Genomic DNA, 20,449 nt, shown 5'->3' on the forward strand with positions numbered 1-20,449 from the left:
GTAAATGTTTACTAACGGCTGGGGGAGGGAAAAAACTCTGATTTGTTGCATTGACCAGTTTTCATGGTGTGAATACTCCCAAACTACCAAAATGACTTCAATGAATGTGGAGTTAGTTGGACGAGATGCTAACAATCACTAGCTGGCTTCAGCATATCAGTACATGTGACCTAGTTTCCAGTAATCAGATGCACCCATTCAAGACCTGTTTGTGAAGGTGAGCAAGTGCATTCAGGGATATGGGATTTTCTGGCAAATGCCATGGTGGAGATGTCTGGTTCTTCTGGGTAGCTGAGGAAGGGCTCTCATATTTTTAGAGTCATAGGTGCTGACTGGCGGTTGGTGTTTGGATAGTTTTCCACTAGAAGAGCTTGGTGAGGTGGGATGAGTGTTCTTCCTGGTTTGGTTTTTCCTGAATGTTGTTTCTAGCTAGCTGTGTATTATCCAAGCCTGGTTCTCTGGTCCTCTCTGAGATCTGTGAGCTAAGTACTATCATTTAATCCCTTTCTGCTTAAACTAGCTCTGTCATGGTCAGCTACATAATTTGCTGAGCCCAGAGCAAAATGAAAAATGTGGGGCCCCTTGCTCAAAAAGCAGGTAAAAAGTACCATTGTATGTACTGAAATATAAAGCTTTTTCTTTCTTCTGTCATCTGTCTTTTGACTTGTAATGACGTGTTTTATTTGCTTTTTAATGTCATTCTAAGTAAAGGAAAATTAGAATTTTAAATTATTAGAATGAATTTTACCATTCATCTTTATTTTGTGCAATGCCATTTAAAATGCAAATATAAAAACCAATTAACTCATACACAAAATCATTAAAAGTACACAATTCATATCCTAGTTTTACATGTATATGCATTTTGTGCTTATCAGAATGCGTAAATGCTGCACAAAACCAACTCACCTGTTTTTGTTTCCCTTTTTGATATGCATACATCCTACCAATCTGAATATGGGAGGACTGAAAGGAAAGGGAACCATGGGTTGTTCTACCTCTCCCCTTCCTTCTCTGTCATCATTTTCAATGTAAATAGTAATACAGGGAAGTAATATGCACTAGTAAGAAAGGATATGACAGGATTCTTTTGTCACGTGTATTTTTTAGGATGCCATTGCCTTCTTTTTGCATCTGAAGCAAGTTCTGGTTCAAATGGAAAGTGTAGCCTCTTGGAAGAGTCCACTAAATCAGCCATAGATGTAATATGCTTGCCTTGTAATCACTTTGTGACTCTCTGAGTTCCTACACCTCATTAGGTCCATCAGAATCCTGTGTTTATGAGACACCATGAAGACTATATGCAAACAGGGTGGCAAGGAAGGAAACAGGCATACATTGCCTCACTTCCTCTGCTCCTCTGCTTGCGTGTGTGATCCATTGTACCACTGGACTTCATTTATAAAATAGATGTTCAAACATAATATGAAGATCTTCAAAACGGTGACCGCAGAGCACTAAACCAAGCACTGTGCCCTGTAGGACTGCACAGTTTACATGCCCATGAAGTGGACCCTGAGCTCAGTGTTTCTCAAGGGGGGGGGCTTCTCCTGATGTTTTAGGTGAAACAATTCTACATTGTGCAAGATATTTAACATCCTGGCCCCTGGGCACTACATGCTACTATAACGAAAATGTGCCCAAATAGGAGTTACTGCTTTCCACTGAACTGGAGTGCACTCCACTGTCCGCAGCTGGGAACCATGGTCATTACAGATCCAGGAAAGGTCATGTGCAGTTTTTGCGAGTGATTCTCAGGCAGGGAAAAATACAAAGTTGAGTTTTTAAAATTTCACAAGTCTCATATCTGAGAGGACAGAATTATGGTGACCTTCTTCCGATTGTTAGAAAAATAATACCATCTGCGTTGGTGATGAAACAGATATTTGGGATGACAGTTTAAAGGTGATCAGTGGGTTTTTATGTGTCACATGGGTATAGATGGTAGTTGACTCCAGATAGAAGGCAATGTCTGATAGTTAAGAAAAAGAGCAGAGAACTACAGAAAAGTAAAACCATCTTACTGTCATTATCTTCGTCAATGGGCTGAAGGGAGAAAAATTTTAAATGCTCTCCAGAAAAATTAAGGAAGTTTCCATAAGAAGCTATGGTACTCTTAATAGATTTTGAACTTAGTTTTCATTATGTCTATGTTTTTTTAAGTTTTGGTTTGTGATTTAAGAATATTAACATCATAGGGCACCTGGGTGGCTCAGTCAGTTAAACATCCAACTTAGGCTCAGGTCACAATCTCACGGTTTGGGAACTCAAGCACAGAGCCTGCTTGGGTTTCTCTTTCTCCCTCTCTTTCTGCCCCTCCCCCTCCCTCAAAATAAATAAACTTAAAAAAAAAAGATTATTAAAATCATAGCATATTAGAGCTGAAACAGGATATCGTAGATCATTTGTTTCCTTTATCGCCATACTATTATTAGCCACGTAGAGAGTAAAAGCACTAGCTCTATAGACCTGGTCTTACCTTTGCTAATGCCGAACCTCAGTTTTCTCCTCAGTAAAATGAGGATAATAGTATATTATCTTAGGTTATCATTTCACCAAAAGCCAAAGCACTAAAAAGTAATCTTACCAAAGAATACATTTGTTCAATAAATTTAATGTGAATTTTCTGTAAAACAAGTATTTGATAAATTTAACTACCTGATCATTTGGCAAATTAACTTTTAGCAAATACTTATTAGGCTTATTATATGGATTAAATGAGCTATTGCACACACACAAAAAGTGGTTACCAAAATGCTCAATAAGTCTTAGCTATAATCCCTCCAACATTCTGACTACAAATCTTGCCCATTCTCTCTCTGAATATTCTCCATTCCTACCCACATAATTGGCCTTCTGTAGACTTTCACTATCTTTAGGTGGACTATTGTAATAGTCATTTGATTGGCCTCTTGGCTCATTCCTCTCCAAAATTATTTTCTATAGTATTGCAAGGGTGATAGATCACATAAATTTTAAATTATCATCTACAGTAGAATATGTAATTTCACCTTTTCCATATATCGTTTAGCACCACTGGAGTACTTATATTTCCCTAAATACACCTTTTTTTTTTTTTTTTTTTTTTTTTTTTCCGGAAAAAGCATCAGATTTCTCTGCTTTTGCCTTTCTAACTGGAATGTCTTCCCCCTTGTCTCATGTCAAAATTTTTATTCATCTTTCAAGTTTTAGTTAAAATGCCACTTCCCTTGTAAAGGTCTCCCTCATTTCTGCAAGCAAATTTAGGTGTTCTTTCCAGGCTTCCACTGCTTTTTGTACATGATTCTGTTGTGACTCTTAGATTACTGTAGTTATTTGTTTGTCATTCTAAAAGACTATAATGTCCTTGAAGAAAGAGACCCTTTTTATCTTTCATATACATGTATAGTGGCTAGAATAAGTCTTCAACATTAATGGAATTAAAAAATTAAAAGATCTGGGGTGCCTGGGTGGCTCAGTCAGTTGAGCATCCGACTTGGTTTCAGCTCAGGCCATGATCTCACGGTTTGTGGGTTCGAGCCCCACATCGGGCTCTGCATAGACAGTGCAGAGCCTGCTTGGGGTTTCTCTCTCCCCCCACCCCTCTCTCTGCCCCTCCCAGCTTGCGCTCTCTCTCTCTCTCAAAAAATAAATAAACAGGGGCGCCTGGGTGGCTCAGTCGGTTAAGCGTCTGACTTCAGCTCAGGTCACGATCTCGCGGTCCGTGAGTTCGAGCCCCGTGTCGGGCTCTGGGCTGATGGCTCGGAGCCTGGAGCCTGCTTCCCATTCTGTGTCTCCCTCTCTCTCTGCCCCTCCCCCTTTCATGCTCTGTCTCTCTCTGTCTCAAAAATAAATAAACGTTAAAAAATAAAATAAATGAACATAATTTTTCTTTTTTAATTAAAAGATCTTTTTACGACTCTTCTTACTGCCTTCCCCCTCCACCTCCATTTTACAGATCAGGAAACTGAGTCCCAAAGAAATGAAGCTATTTATTGAGAACCCAAGTCTTCTAACTCCAGATCTATTACTTTTACTCCTTACTGCAGAGAATCTTCTGAGTAGTGTTTAAATGCCAATCCTTTCTGTTGTACAACAGCCTGTCTTGTCAGTGTCTTTCCATTCACCTCTAATCTAGGGAACAACCAGAAGGGCATAGTGATCTGACAAAATTTGTATTCTCTTTCTTCCAATTTGTTTGGTTGCTTTTGTTTGTTTTCCAGTAAATTCAGTGAAAGTCCTCCCCACCCCCAGAGGACATTTGGTAAAATGTCTGGACACCTTTTTGATTATCATATCAGAAAGATTGCTACCAGTATCCTGTAGGTAAGCACCCAAGGATGCAGCTAAATATCTTATGCATAGGACAGCCCCCATAACAGGGAATTATCTGACCCCAAATGTCAGTAGAGCCAAATTTGATCTAGTCTAGTCTAAAGGAAGTTTTTACTGAGCCCTTCATCCACTCTGTTGCCTGTAGGAAATCATGATGGAAAAGAAACTCATCCCCCTCCCAAAAGGGATTTGGAAGCCCTGTATGGCAAACTCTGGAGGCAATTGCTATAACTACGCACTATGAAAAGACTTCATGCAGGTTTCCCCAAAGGATTCATAGTGCCTGCCTGGGTATAAGATAGGCACATAAATATGTATTGCTTGAATGATTAATAAAATATATTTTAACCAGAAGAATGGAGTTTTATTATTTTTTTTTAACTTGAGGGAAGTCAAATTAATCATTGTGGTGAGAATTTCTGTTCTTCTCTTTTTATTTCAGTTACAGGAAGAAGCAAAACTTTTTAAAAACAACTCTCAACTCACCCACTTCCATAAATTAGCAGTAATAGTTTTAAGGGAGAGACCAATGAGCCTATAAATTAAAGATGATATTTGCAGAACAAAAAATAAAAGAAGCCTTCAGAATAGAGTAGTATTAGAACTGATGCATGAGCTCTCCAGGACCCTCATTTAAATTATGTATCCAGAATTGAAACTGAGCATTTCTGATGGATTATGGCTAGGCAGGAAGAGACCAAACACACATAGAGTAAGGTTAGATTAAGTTCCCAATTTAACTAGTCAAGATACAGAATCCCAGAAGCAAGGTGTCTATATTCCGCACCATATCTCAGGGGTCCTAATGTCCCTATTGCACTTTTATACCTACAGTTTAAATCATATTCCAAGAAAACTTCCACTAATAATCTTTATTGACAGTGAACTCTCCTGGGTTTTGATTGTCATTTTACATCCTCATTCCAGGGTTCAGGAAAGACTATCCTCAGATGTGTGCATGAAGATCAACGCTTTTATTTATTTTCTCAATAAAAAATAGGAAAACCATAAAGAAAATATAGGATACTCATTCCCACTTGGAGGCAGTTATAATTAACATTTTAGTCCATTTTTCTTCTAGAAAATTTTTCTATGAATATATTACCTAGCTGAAACAATGTCCCAGTTTTTTTAACTTTGCATTATAGTAAAATCATTTTCCATACATTAAAATTCTTCATATCCATTGTTTTAATGGATACAGAATATACTGGGCTATGGACATTTGATAGTTCACCATTTTGCCACTGTTGGCCAACAACAGTGTTTCAGGTTTTACATTATAATAAATGTCCCACTGAGCGTTTGCTCCATTTTGAACCCTACCCTTAACTTCTCAAGGAACTTACTTTATAGTGTATTATTTGACATGAGCATCAATTCCTTGTACATACCATGTTCCTTCTGTCTACCTCTTTTTGCCCACTTAGTTCACTCTTTAGATTTCAAGTCAAAGGCCACTTCTTCCAGGAAGTCTTCCCAAACTTTATATTTGATTATGGTTTTCTGTTATATATTCTAATTGTACAGTGTTCCTTTTTTCCATAGCACTTATCTCTGGTTGTAATAATCTATTCATTTGTATATTACTTAATTTCCCTTAGACTACAATACTACAATCATCTGGATAAGCAGTGATTATAATGCTGTTATAAACACAGGCTGATTAATGTGATCTCATTCTGATCACTGACAAGATGGGTTAAAGCTTGAGACTGAAATACAGTTAGTCCAGAAATACTGATGTGTCAGGCATTATTCTAGGTGCTGGGAATATAGAAATGAGAACAACAGGCATGATTTTAGTCTTCATGGTCCTTATAGTCTAATGCAGCATTTGGCAAACTTTTCCTGTAAAGGCCCAGATAATAAATATTTGGGGCTTTCAGGCTATATAGCCTCTCTCACAACCACTCTGCCTTTGAAATGCAAAAGCAATCGTCAACAATACATAAGAGTGTTCCAATAAAACATGCAGTGGGGCTGGATTTGATGCATTGTTTACTCCTGGTCTGTTGGACAAGACAACCACTACACAGATCATATGAGATGATGAATACTTCAAAAGAAAAGGACAGGGTGCAATAAAATCACATGGCAGAGCTGTGTAACCTAGTTGAGGGAGAAGAACAAAGACTTCCTTAAGGAATAGGACTTAAAACTTAAGAAAGAGGAACTACCTGGATAAAGCAGGGGCAACAGACTCAATGAAGACCCAAAGTATAGAAAGAACAAGAATAGAAAGAAATTCATTCTTAAGCTTGGAGAGTGATAGGGAGAGGGAGATGAAATTGTGTAAGGATAAAGTATAGAGGGCAAAGACAGATTCAGAGTATTGACAAATTTTCAAAAACTAATACTGTCTAGAGGAAGCATTGCCAGTAGGAAAGACTGAGAAGGAACGATCAATGAAGCATACCAGTAGCAGGAAATTTAAGACCTTGGAGACACTCGAACCTCCTCTTCCATCTGTATGTGTAGGATATGTTGGTTGGTAGATGTCAGCCTAAAGGCTACGTGAACCTCAGCAAACTTCACCTTTTGAAGGATGGGATACAGAGAGAAAGAATAGAGCTGAGAGCTGAACAAGAGGTGGAGGGGAGGGGTCATAGAGTAGAAAAGAGGTAGCAAAGGAATCAGAAGTAACAAAGATAGGAATACATTGCTGGTATATAGTAGGTGCTCAATAATTTTTTGATAAATGAATGAAAGGTTAACAATGTAAAATCAAAGAATCCAAGAGGGAAAGGATTTCAATAACAGGTTGGCCAATAGTTTTATGTATTTAAAAGAGCTATTGCTCAAGGCCAGTTTCCTTGGCTAACTGGGAAAAGATGCCGGTAAGGACACAGCCCCTCTGGATGCCCTAGCGCAGGATAAACCTGACCTTCAATTTCTACCTGTAGGAAAAGCTGACCTGATTCTTTTCTTCCCTAAAGATTTCAGTGAGTAGGAACAGGGACCTTCCTGTGTCAGTACCTGCTCAAAATAGAATAGGAACAAGATTTCTCACAGATTACAATGACACTAGCTCAACTGTTCTCTCTCTTTTCTCAGTCACCTATGTTAAACGTGTGTTTTATTACTTAATTCTAAACTTTTTGTATTGTTATTTTGTTATTCACTTCTTACTGATATATATAAATTCCTATGTTAGATGCTGTGAGTAATTACAAAAATGTAAGACATGGGTCTGGGCTCAAGTATTATGTAATTGACCAATAAATTGTAAGCTTCTTGGTATGAGGAATCATATTTGACATTTCCTTTTTTATTCTTTGCACAGCATCAGCCATATGGTTGGTACTGTAGAAATAATTTGCCCCTACCCTCTGCGTTGCACCATTTGGTGACCAAATGGTGTCTATCTAGACACTTCTGTATGGCTTGGACAAAACATGCTTCATTCTGAGGCAATGATATTCTGAAGGCATCAGTAACAGTAATTTCAGCTTGTTGAAGGTGAAGGTTCTTTGTGTAAAGGTCAACCTGTCAGTAAATAGCATGCCACCCTGTTCTTTCAAGATTATAAGAAACCTTTGTACATGTGTTTTTTACACTTAAAAAAGTGGTGGGAAGCTATACCCAGTGATCTCACCAGATGTTTTCTTTTTTTTTTTTTAATGTTTATTTATTTTTGAGACAGAGAGAGACAGAGCGTGAACGGGGAAGAGAGAGAGGGAGACACAGAATCGGAAGCAGGCTCCAGGCTCTGAGCTGTCAGCACAGAGCCCGATGCGGGGCTCGAACCCACGGACCATGAGATCATGACCTGAGCCAAAGTCGGACGCTTAACCGACTGAGCCACCCAGGCACCCCTCACCAGATGTTTTCAAATCAGGACTGGGGCAACTGAGTTGTAATTTATTTTTTAAACTTTATTTTCACAAACTTATGAGAACAGGGAACAGAGATTTTTCTTGCCTGAATTAGCAGGTTAATTTCATTCTCTATTCAGTTTTAGCAAAATACTAAGCTAGCCCTAGGATGAAAATGTGAAACACAGATTCTTACCAAGTCTGAAAAGTGGAGCAAAGATTAGTCTTAAGAATGAAGGAAAACATTACTTATTTTTCTTAAGCTGCTGCTTGCTTCTGCAGTAGTATCAACTGTTTTTAGACTGAAAACTCATAGATAAGGGGGGAATGATCCCCTTTCTAGAATATCCAGTCCCCTATACTAAGCATATCCAAAGTCTTTCAAGACTTAAATTATTAAAGTCTGACACATGGCTCACAGTCTTCCTGTTTCCCTTAACTACTACCCTCGTCCTGAGTGAATGCATCACCGAAAAAGCCAGAATACCAGTCTTGAAGTTCCTTGACATCTCATCTCCAGTGATGTTCAGTCACTCATTTCTGTTGCCACACGCTAGATCTTGTCATACACCCAGTCTGTTTCCCCTCTAACTCCATAAACGCAGACTTCACATTCTCTGGCCACAACACTCATCCCAGCTCTCTCACTCAGTTCCTCCCAGTACATCATTCTCAGTTCCCTGATGTCTCCAGTGTTCTTCCTCTCTCTACCTCAGCCTTCTGTCCTTCTCAGATTTCTCTGACGTGAGACCTCTGATCCAGACTTCACTTTTTTCTCCCTATCAGCCTTCTCCTTCCTTCACTCCCTTTGATTTTTTTTGCTGCATTCTAGCTTAAATTGCCTCTGTTGCCAAAAACCACATCTCCTTTGCCCTGCTTGCCCTGCTGTCACTGACCTGGCAAAACACCAGCTCTAACTGGGTGCCTTCACCCAGATTGCTAAGTGCATGCACCCAGTTAGGAAGAGATAGCTTGGCTGTGCAGATTGGCCTTTAATACTGCACATCCAGGACCACAGACCAGTTAGGTCACTGTGTCCATGATTTTGGGAAGGGAAGGTTATCCTTATAATGCACTAGACTCTACTCCATATGCCAAAGTACAGTTGTCATAAATTCTCTTTTATATACCCCAAATTAGTAACAGACTGGATAATTTCTTTTTTTTTTTTTAATTTTTTTTTTTCAACGTTTATTTTTTTTGGGACAGAGAGAGACAGAGCATGAACGGGGGAGGGGCAGAGAGAGAGGGAGACACAGAATCGGAAACAGGCTCCAGGCTCTGAGCCATCAGCCCAGAGCCCGACGCGGGGCTCGAACTCACAGACCGCGAGATCGTGACCTGGCTGAAGTCGGACGCTTAACCGACTGCGCCACCCAGGCGCCCCCAGACTGGATAATTTCAATTGTCATTACCTTCTCCCTGACTCTCTATCCTAGCTTTTGTGCTTACTTTCCTGTTTTTTTTTTAATTTTTTTTTAATGTTTATTCATTTTTGAGGGAGAGACAGAGAGTGTGAGCAGGGGAGGGGCAGAGAGAGGAGACACAGAGTCCAAAGCAGGCTCCAGGCTCTGAGCTGTCAGCACAGAGCCCAACGCGTGGCTCAAACCCACAGACCGCAAGATCGTGACCTGAGCCGACGCCAGACGCCCAACCGACTGAGCCACCCCGGCGCCCCTTTCCTGTTTTAACTTTATAGTTTTGGGTCTAGTTCACCCAATAAGGTGAATTTCTAATGTTTTTTTTTTTTTTTTTAATTAATATTTGACCAGTCCAAAAGGACATGTTTTAAACATTATGGGATGAAGTAATAACTGAAGGAAAATCACTCCTGCATATGATTACCCTAGAAAGCAAGGCTTTTGTGAATCTAAGTAATCTCTAGGTCAAGGGCCTTAGGCTCAGCTCCCTTGAGTCATTTCATTCTTGCCTTTCCCAGCTTCCCCCTCCCATCATTTTTGATCCCACAAATTTTCTAAAAACAGACCCCTCTTTTTTCTGCAAGTGACAGAGAAAACAGTGCTACTTGGGTAGGGAACAGTGGTGGGTACTGTTTGCAGGTGTAGGTCACTTACTGAATGGCCGTGGCATACTGGTTAAGAGTGCAGGCTCTATGACCCAGTTTCTATACTTACCTGCTCTGTAACTTTGGGCAAATTAGTCTGTATGCCTCAGTTTTCCCATCTGTGATACATAGAGAATAATACTAGTACCAACCTCACAATGCTGTTGTGAAGATTGAATTCCATATAGTAAATGAGTTAATACCTTAGAACTGGTAAGCACTCAGTAACTGTAAGCTATTATTCATAATTTAGAGGCAGCTTCTCTATTTCTTAAAATACATTTATTCATTACAAGAAGAGACTAATGATGAAAGCTAGGAGCTATTAAAATTCCATTGATTGGATGTAAAAAGTAGACTTTTAGAATTGCAAAAGAGTCAAGAAATTATTTAGACCATTGGTTTTTAACCGATCTTATGCATCAGAATCACTTATGAAGTGTTGTAAAGCTCCAGTTACCGAGGCCCTCCCTTCTCACATCTACCAAGTCAAAATAAAATGTCCACAGGCAATCCCAATGCAGTCTTCCTTGCAAGAACCACTGAAGTAATTCAAGTCTTTGTATTTTATGATGAGGATAGTGAGACTTAGAATAAATGACCTGCCTAAGACCCCATATAATTGGTAGGATCAAGGTCACCTAGCTCCTGGATAAGTGATTTTACTATTCTTCTATGTTGCCTGCCAAAATATATTAACTTGTCAAGGAACTAATATGGGAGTTTATCAGGAAGAATAAAATAGGCTTGAAAAGTGTACTTTATTCATTGTTTAATTCAAAATAACAAAATGTATTTTATAATTCATGCAAAGGACTATTGCACATTTACAGTAGGATTTAAAGTGAATTTTGCTGTGCTTTTCATGTGGACATTAGTCTTTGCCACAATGCTTGCTGCTAATTAGTACAAGGAAACACTGTGTGTGGCAGAGAGCTCTTCGATCCAGCCTCACAGACTGAAAGCAAACAAATTCTTTATAGGGAAAGGTAGGTGTAGGAATTAAACTTTTTAGAATTCTCAATAGTAAAATATGCATTTTTTATAAATAGGATTTTTTTTTTGTTTTACATTTTATTTTTTAAACCTTTGTAAAATATTCTTAGACTTTTCCAGTCTATGAACAGTTAGTGTAGGAAAAAAAAAATCAGTTGTTATTAGGTACAGCATTCTTATTGTAGCTTTATTGACTGATACTTTAAAAGTCTAAAATATACAGCAAAAACATTGTGAGTTTTTGTGTTTGGTATTGGGTACTATGATATTACATCTCTTAAAACATTTTTCTTTACCTATAATATGGAGGGATCAAAAATGCATTAGAACTTGGATGTGAACTTATGCAAATGTGTGAAACAAATTAAAATGACAGGGCAGAAGCAAGAAAATGAAGCTCAGATGAAATACTCTCAAAGCAGGTCTATTTATATTTCACCATATTTGCTATTATAAATTTGTTTCCATGTATTTCTTTGCTAGAAATGATAAATGGCTGCCCACTCAACTTCTGACTCCTAGGCAACTCCATTTTGCTAATAAACCACTCATTTTAATTCCATAAATCCTCTGCACAAGCCCCTAAGAGAAGTCCACTTTTCCAGATCCCCATCAACCTAATATTAAACTATTGTTGCTTCTACTGTGTCTTTGCCTGATTCCAAAACCCTTTGCTCTACCCTTCAAGTCAGGTTTGACCTTCGGATCTTTTTACTTGATGCTTACTTTTGGCTTGTTGGCACTTGACTCTGTGCTCAATCTGATCATCTTTGGTTTAGACTCACCTACTTCCAAGCTGCCAGGATTTATACCCCTTGATTCTAGCAGTTCTGGAATTCCTAGCATAGCCACTGGCTGCTGCCTCAAGACCAGCCCCAAATACTAGCCCATAATCTAAACATCCATTTATTCATCTGCTCAACAGATTTCATTCATCACTACTATGTGTAAACCACCAGAGTAGTTTCTGGAGGAATATAGAAGATTAATTAGTGATAGAAAGCTCTTAAAATTGGGTAGGACAAATAGACAAAAGTATATAGTGATAATTTAAGATAGTATGTGTTCAACTCTTAGGAAGTATGTATACACATAAAACATCAATTAACAAAAGCTTCAAATAGAAAACTTTCTAATCAGGGAATGAGGGATATGGGGTTCCAGGGGACACGACCAAAAGAACCTGGGGTGGTGGGTCATGGATTTAAAAAGATTGAGAATACTGACAGGTTAAGTTAACAGACTTTGAAGGTAGGGTAGGATAAACACCATGGGAGAAAGGCATCCCAAAAAGTAGAACCAAGCAAACAGGAACAGAAAAAGTAAATTGTGTTTAAAAAATATTCATCTAGAGTAGTGGACAGTATAAGTAGAAATGAAAGAAAGCTTAGAGAAACTGGTTGGAACCAGATTATAATGGAAGGCTTTGAGTACAAAGAAGGTTAGAGTTGGCAAACATAGCTGGAAGTCAGAAGGTTTCGAGCAGGAAATGATAACTGGCTTGATTAACAGTGGTATTCAGGAAGGAGTTGGTAGTGAGGAGACAGGCAGGCAGAGATTGCAGACCAGGAAGTCAGGAGACTAATACAGTAATCTGAAGTAGGGAGGGCCCAGAGATGAAGACTGTATTCATCTCATTAAGTGCCTGCTATAAGCTAGGTGCTGGTCATGCAGTGAGGACTAGTCCATGTCATGAGGGGGTTTTCAATCTGGTGAGGCGTTGATCTTTTAAAGGCTCCTAGAAGGGTCTCTATTTTGGGACCACTTCTGACCCTTGCCTGGATACTAAGGAATTAGGTCCTCATTTAACAACGAAATGTATTTCCTACCTTTTAAAACTACTTTTCCATTTTATGAGTCTGCTAAGGCAGAAGTATCCCATCCACTTGCACATAAAGAAAAGCAATTTATTACTTAAAACAAGATAAGACAGGAACACTACCAGACAAGGCAAAGAAGAAAATGACATGTGTTTTAAAGAGATAACTGAGGTTGATGTGGAGAATGAATTGGAGGTTAGATTAGGGGCAAGAAAACCAGTTAAGAGGTTGTTGTAGTAATCCACTCGCTTGATTGTGAGGGCCTGAATAAAGACAGTATGAAAGACGAGCAATCCTTGGTAGCTACTTCCGATATAATCCTTTCTATCCCTGCCCTGGTACAACTAAAGGATGGGTAGGGGACTCTTGTTTGGAATTGAATCTTGAACAGAGGGACTAAGACACAAGAAACACTGTGTACTTCTTCAGATTTAGAGGAAATGCTCCTACTGTCAAGTAGTCTGTTTTCTGGTTTCCTTATTTGGAGCATGGTTCATCTGCCTTCACATTGATTCTGTGAGCTCCCCGATATATTCTTGGTTCTTGTTTTGGCCAGCCCAAATTGGTTCCCAGGGCTTATAGTTAAAACAAACAAACAAAAAACCGAATTGACCCTGTATGTAATGTTTGAGGCACCTTTGGGTAACCAGGTGGAGACTGTTATGTAGTAGGAAATATAAAACTAGTGGTTCTTAAAGTCATGCATCAGCATCACCTGAGAACTTGTTAATAAGGTAAATTCTCAGGCTCTGCTCCAGACTTACAGCATATGAAACTCAAGCAGTGGGGCCCTAATAACCTGAATATTAGTATGCCCTCTGGGTGAGTCTAATGCACTCAAACTATAGTTTGAGAACCAATTCAACTAGAGCTTGAAAGGAGATTTGGGGTGGAGATAAAGATGTGTGAGTCAAATGTATGATAGTTACTGTTGGGGGAATGAATAAACATAGACAATGTAATCAAAGACGTTGAGACCAGTGCAGTACAATCAGGGAGGGGGAAATTTAACAGAGGTGTCAGGTGATGTACAGTGTCAGGTGCTATACAGAGGCCAAGGTGGATCAGGACAGAGTCAAAGCTATAGGAGCGCCCATTAGGAGGTTTTTGGTATCAATTAAGAGAAGTGGTACAGGTAACAAAAATAAGTGGTGAGAGAGCAGAGGTAAAAAAAAAAAAAAATACTTTTTGCAGCAGTTCGGGGGTGCAAGAAAGAAAAGTTAGAATAGTAAGGTCAAGAAGATCTTTTTCAGGGTAGATATTTCCATTAGCTTTTGCTGCATAACAAACACTTGAAAACTCACTGACTTGAGACTGTAATTATAGGTCATACTTGAGGGTTGGCTGATCTCAGTGAGGCTTGCTTGTGCATCTACAAGCCTACTGGGGGACTTTGCTCTATGCTGACTCTATTTCACCTGACATCCTCCTCCTTTCTGGCTTACCCTGGCATACTCTTCTCATGGAGGTGGAAAGGAATTTTAAGAAGATCAACAGAAATACACAAGGCCCCTGGAAACCTGGATTCCAAACTGACACACTGGCACTTCTGCCTCATTCTATTGACCAGATCAGATGATATGGCTAAGTTCAGATTTAAGGAAGTAGAACTTACCTTTGCAGAGAAAAGGCAAAGTGACATGGCAAAGGGCGTGGGTGGACTCCTGGAGGGGTATAGAATTAGGATCATTAATACTGTAGTAGGGATGACCTGAGCATTCTTGAAGGTAGAAAAGAAGGAATATGTAGAATGAAGAAGAAAGTGAACTAAGGAGAGAGACCAGTACCATAGCTCAGAGGAGAATTAACCTTTGAAAAAAGGAAGGGTACTTCTGGGAATGGAAAGAAGGGAATTTGATTGGATTGGATTTAGCAAATTAAAATATATGATGCCAGGTAAAATTCAATTTTCAGATAAACAATGAGCAAATTTTTAGTATTAGGTATGTTCTGTACAATATTTGGCAGGCTCTCAGTACCTAGCTTGCTGGGTTTTTTTTATTATTATTATTATTTTACATGCCATATAAATATTTCCATAATGCAATATTTGGGACATACTTATACTAAAATAAAATATGATTTCTTGTTTATTGGAAACTCAGATTTAATTGGGCATCCTGTATTTTATCTGGCAACTCTACTTTGGATGAGTTTTAAGTAAATCCATAGTAAAATAATCTACAAAGGGATAGATGGGTGCATTTGGGGATTTAGTTCTGGAAGAAGTTGGGAACAGCTGCTGTGGATGCTATGAAGTGTCAATGAAAGAATTGCTGAGCAGCAGTGAAGGCCCACTTAGCAAGAGGAAGCATGACTTCTTCTTGAATTAAATCAGCAGTAATGTTTCACTGCTAGGGAGCAGTAATAGCACCAGAGATTGCTGGTGCAGGCCACCACCTTGGTTTGACTTCAGTAGGAGAGGCCAGGGCAGGACTTTGGGGTATAATTGAAATGACTAGGGGTCCAGGTTGTATATGGAAGCAGGTGAAACCAGAAGGTGACTTGGGAAGCAGAAGGTGAACAGTGAGTCAGAGTGGTAGTAGGAGGTAGAAGTTCACAAGGAAATGGACTTTCTGTGGAGAAACAGTTCTGTATGATAATGGGGTTTAAAATCCAATTTCAGGGGCGCTTGGGTGGCTCAGTCAGCAAAGCGTCCGACTCTTAATTTCCACTCAGGTCATGATCTCATGGTTCGTGGGATTGACCCCTGTGTTGGGTTCTGTGCTGAGAGCATGGAGCCTGGTTGGGATTTTCTCTTTCTCCCTTTCTCTCTGACCCTTCCCACATGCTGCTCTCTCAATCTCTCTCTCAAAATAAATAAACATTTTATTTTATTTTAAAATATTTATTTATTTGGGGGAGAGGGAGGGGCAGAGAGAGAGGGAGAGCTTGAACCTGTTGTCACACTGTTGTCATCAGGTGTGAGCACAACCTGAGCCGAAATCAAGAGTCAGTTGCTTAACTGAGTGAGCCACCCATGTGCCCCTAAACATTTTTTTTTAAGTAAAAATAAAATCCAGTTTCACATTACAGCATTGGCCCTAAATGAAAAACAAGAGCTCTGCAGGCAAGGCACCTGGTTTTGCATTCTATTTGTGTAAACTTTAACTTTTCCATGCCTTAGCTCTTTGTAAAAATAGGAATAATAATAGTTCTTACCTCTTAGGGTTCTTGTGGGGATTAGGTGAAACAAACCATATGAAGAACCTAGAAGAGTATGTCTGATACACAGTAAACCCTCAAATGTTGGGCTGTGTTTTATTATTTTACATACTACTTACATGCATCTATAATCAGTAAATGTTAGTGCTCTAGAGAATATCATTTTAAAGACAAATGGCAATCACACATTGTATGTTTTCCACCATAGCCAACAAATTTATGTTTGGTAAATACACAATTAGCTACCTGTGGAGGTTGGGGCCCACAAAACCTTTACCATTTACAGTTGTTTTCTTTATCGTTACTACAAGAAAATAATTACCATGCTCGAGTTATATCTCTCTCCTCATTTCCCCATAGGTGACCATGCTTTGGGATTTTCATAGTTTGAGTTAATTCCTCTGGGCTCCACCACCCAGCGAGTTAAACAGGACAAGATTCCTCCCAAGAGATTGTGGTTCTGGGAATGTGAGCAGCTTGTTTTCATGAGATCTGCACCCTGACTTGGCCTACTGTTAGGAGTTGTATTGGTGGCTGTGTTTTTTTTTAGTTGTTTCTTCCATCTTACAGTTATTTGTATATAAACATTTTTGAAAGTAAATGTTTTATGGGGGTGTTTTGCTTATACAAAGAAAAATTAAAACTATTTTAAAGTAATTACATGTGTCCTATTTTTCTCCTTCAAAATAAATGAAAGTATTAATTCATATTGTCTGGAAAGAAAATGAAGACTGAGGAAATGGCCATGCTCCTAACATTTTAAAGTAAGGTAATATTATTCTCTGTTTGAATGGAGCCTTCTAAGGAATTACTAGAGTCTCATACACAATCGACTTAAATGCATTCTTTATCTTTAAAAGGAAGCAGAATAGGATCATTGAGTAAGTCACATGTGTTCACAGCCTTGTCTGGTGTAATCATATACTACACAAACACATTATTCTCTAGTCAGAAGGGTAAGGGGACATTTGAAACAGGACCTGCCCTTGTGGAGACCTTTTTTTGTTTAAAGAATAGTGCAGCGAGAGACCACACAGTAGAAGATAACAGAAAATATCTTCCATGCCTTCCTTCACCTTTTACTTTCTCATTCCTCTTTGTTCTCTAAGGACATCTGTTGTAATGATTACTCTGTAAAACTCATAGGTGTATAGCAGAAGCTATATCATATTTCACTTATTATTTTCACTTATTATTATTTTGTCTACTATAATTATTGCTCTTTTCTATCATATCACTGTAGGTCTTCAAAATATTTTGTTTATAAAAGCTATGAAAGGATGTTACAGAAAATTTATTAGCTGATTGCAGATATCTAAAGAGTAAATGTTTTAACTCTGAATTTAATAAAATTATATCTTAAGAAGTAGCTTTTTTGTTAAACTATATTTTAAAGAGATAAATGTGGTAAAGAGAGAGGCTTAAAATCTGAATTTAATTTTCCTTTTTATATTAATTGCTGTGGATTTTTAAAAATGTCATACTTAGGCATTTGAAAGATATTCTTAATTATAAACAATAGTGACGTGAGATTGTGGAGGCTTTAAAATAGGTCCACATTTGAAATAGTTTCAATGTTTTGATAGCTAGTTTGCTGTCTATATAATGGATGCAATTAGAAATTCAAGTTTAGGGGCGCCTGGGTGGCGCAGTCGGTTAAGCGTCCGACTTCAGCCAGGTCACGATCTCACGGTCCGTGAGTTCGAGCCCCGCGTCAGGCTCTGGGCTGATGGCTCGGAGCCTGGAGCCTGTTTCCGATTCCGTGTCTCCCTCTCTCTCTGCCCCTCCCCCGTTCATGCTCTGTCTCTCTCTGTCCCAAAAATAAATAGAAAACGTTAAAAAAAAATTAAAAAAAAAAGAAATTCAAGTTTAAAAAAAATTTTTTAAATTTAAGTTTTTTACCTTTTGTTTAATGTTTTTTTATTTTGAGAGAGCTTGTGCATGTGCACGTGCATGGGACTGGGGCAGAGAAAGAATCCCGAGCAGCCACCACACTGGTAGTAAAGACAGAGCCTGACTCTGGACTCCAGCTAACAAACCACAGTGAATTATGACCTGAGCCGAAATCAAGAGTCAGATGCTTAACTGACTGAGCCACCCTGGCGCCTCAAGTTTTTACTTCTTATTAGAGTTTTTTGTATTGCCACCTAATTTTGCCCTAGGTTAATCCTTGGGGAATTTTGAAATTTATATCCTTTTTATTACAAAAAATTTCAAACATATGCAAAAGCAGAGCAAATAGTATGATGAACCCCCAAGTTATGTTTGAGCTTTAAGTGATATGTTAATATAGGTACCACATTTATTAATGCAACAGATGTTCAGGAACTCAAGAAATGGTTGTGGCCTAATGCATATTTGAAAGAATTTGTATAAATCAAAATTTTAAAAATATCCAACTATTTCCCAACCTATGACAGATTGTATTTCAAATGTTTGTTGATGGTCAGCTAATTTTTGGATGTATAAATATGATTCTCGTAGAAATAATCTTAAAATGGCTATTTGCTTTTCAGGCCAACTCTCAGTGATTTATCTAATTCACATTAAGGGAAGTCCGTGCACCTCTTTTAACATCGTTTCAGTAGGAAAATACTTCCTGTGCAGTTGGAATGCTACAGACAACTGCTACCCATCTTCCCTTCTACTAAGTATGGGGGATAGGAAAGTGGGGAGTCAGGCACCTGTGATGGAGATTCGTGTCCATGATGCGTTCTTGATTCTCTCCGCAACACCAGTGGGAACGCTGAGAAGACAATAAGAGGGGGTGGGGGTGGGATTGCACTCTGTACATATCATTCTGAATTTACTTACCTTTTCTTCTGCTAGTGGAGTTTGTGCCCTTTTTTTTTAAGGCCTTTTTATTTAAAAAAAAAAATCAAAAAGAAACCTTCCTTTATAAAATGAATACTCTGTGTCGTATCTAAAGTTTACATTTTACAGACTTTTAGAAGTAGGCTTATGATTACTTTCTTCTTTGGGTAAGTTTCTGACATAGAGGAAAACTATTTTCACTGCTGAGATATACCTAAAATAACAAGAAGATTCCTGACTACTAAAACAGAAAATTGTAATATAAACATAAGTATCAAATTTCCAATAAGCTAAAATCAGGTTGTTGCAATAATGTTTATAGGAACCTATAGGTAGCATTAAGTTTTAGAGTATCTGGGAATGACAAAACAGAAAGATGGGCTCTTATGCTTTCATTATGCCAACCTATACTCTAACTCCTGCAAACTGACCTTAAATTCTTATTCTTCCAAAACCCTTCTCTAAGCAAGAACTTGGAGCCGCAGAACTGCGCTTATCAACTTCTCCTCCCTTTGTGTGCAGTATGAAATAAGAAGGGAAATAGAGCAGGCGCCTGGGTGGCTCAAGTCAATTAAGCATCTGACCCTTGATTTCAGCCCAGGTCATGATCTCTCAGTTCATAAGTTCGAGCCCTGTGTCGGGCTCTGTACTGACAGTGCAGAGCCTGCTTGGGATTCTCTCTCCCTCTCCCTCTCTGACCCTCCCCCTGTCAAAATAAACAAATAAACATTTTAAAAAAAAGGGGGGGGGGGAATAGAGCAAGTGCTTTATAGACAGAGCAACAGTCAAGATCCAGAAAGTATGGAATAGCTGAAAACAAGACCAGCTCAGAATTAGGAACTCCAAACATGACAATGTTCTCTAAGCCTGAGACAGTCATTTAACCTCCCAAAATAGTAAAATGAATGATTGAAATGAATCAGCCCTATTTCTAAAAGTCCCGTCTGTGAATTGTCACCATAGACCCTGTAAAGTCCTTAAATGCTAGCATGGTGTGACTGTTATCCTGTCAGCTATGTTAGGCCCCATGTGTATGCTTGTTAGCACTTGACAACAGGCCCCCAAAGCTAGCTAGCCTCATTTCCAGAGGAAATGATGCCCATACTTTTAAGTACAAAAAGAACCTCTTGTGTTGAGTCCACTGAAGGTCTCACGGCATGGTATAACAGCTTCACTACTGACCCGTGCTCCCATCAGATAAAGAGGGGCCTACTGTGTGTTAAGTACTGTAGTAATGAGGCACTTTACTTATGTTACTGTATTAATCGCCACAGTAACCCTGAGGATGGGGGTGTTGTCCTCATTTTACAGATGAGGAAATTTCCTAGGAACGTTGGTGATGGAGTTAGTGAACGGTAAAACTGCATTCAACCCTGCTATGAGGAGAATGAACTACAGATCCCTTCTTTAAACCTGCCCACTAAGCTAGCTAAGGAGAGAAAACCAAGAAGGCTTCT

Source organism: Lynx canadensis, chromosome B2 (assembly GCF_007474595.2).
Source record: "Lynx canadensis isolate LIC74 chromosome B2, mLynCan4.pri.v2, whole genome shotgun sequence".
Taxonomy (NCBI): domain Eukaryota; kingdom Metazoa; phylum Chordata; class Mammalia; order Carnivora; family Felidae; genus Lynx; species Lynx canadensis.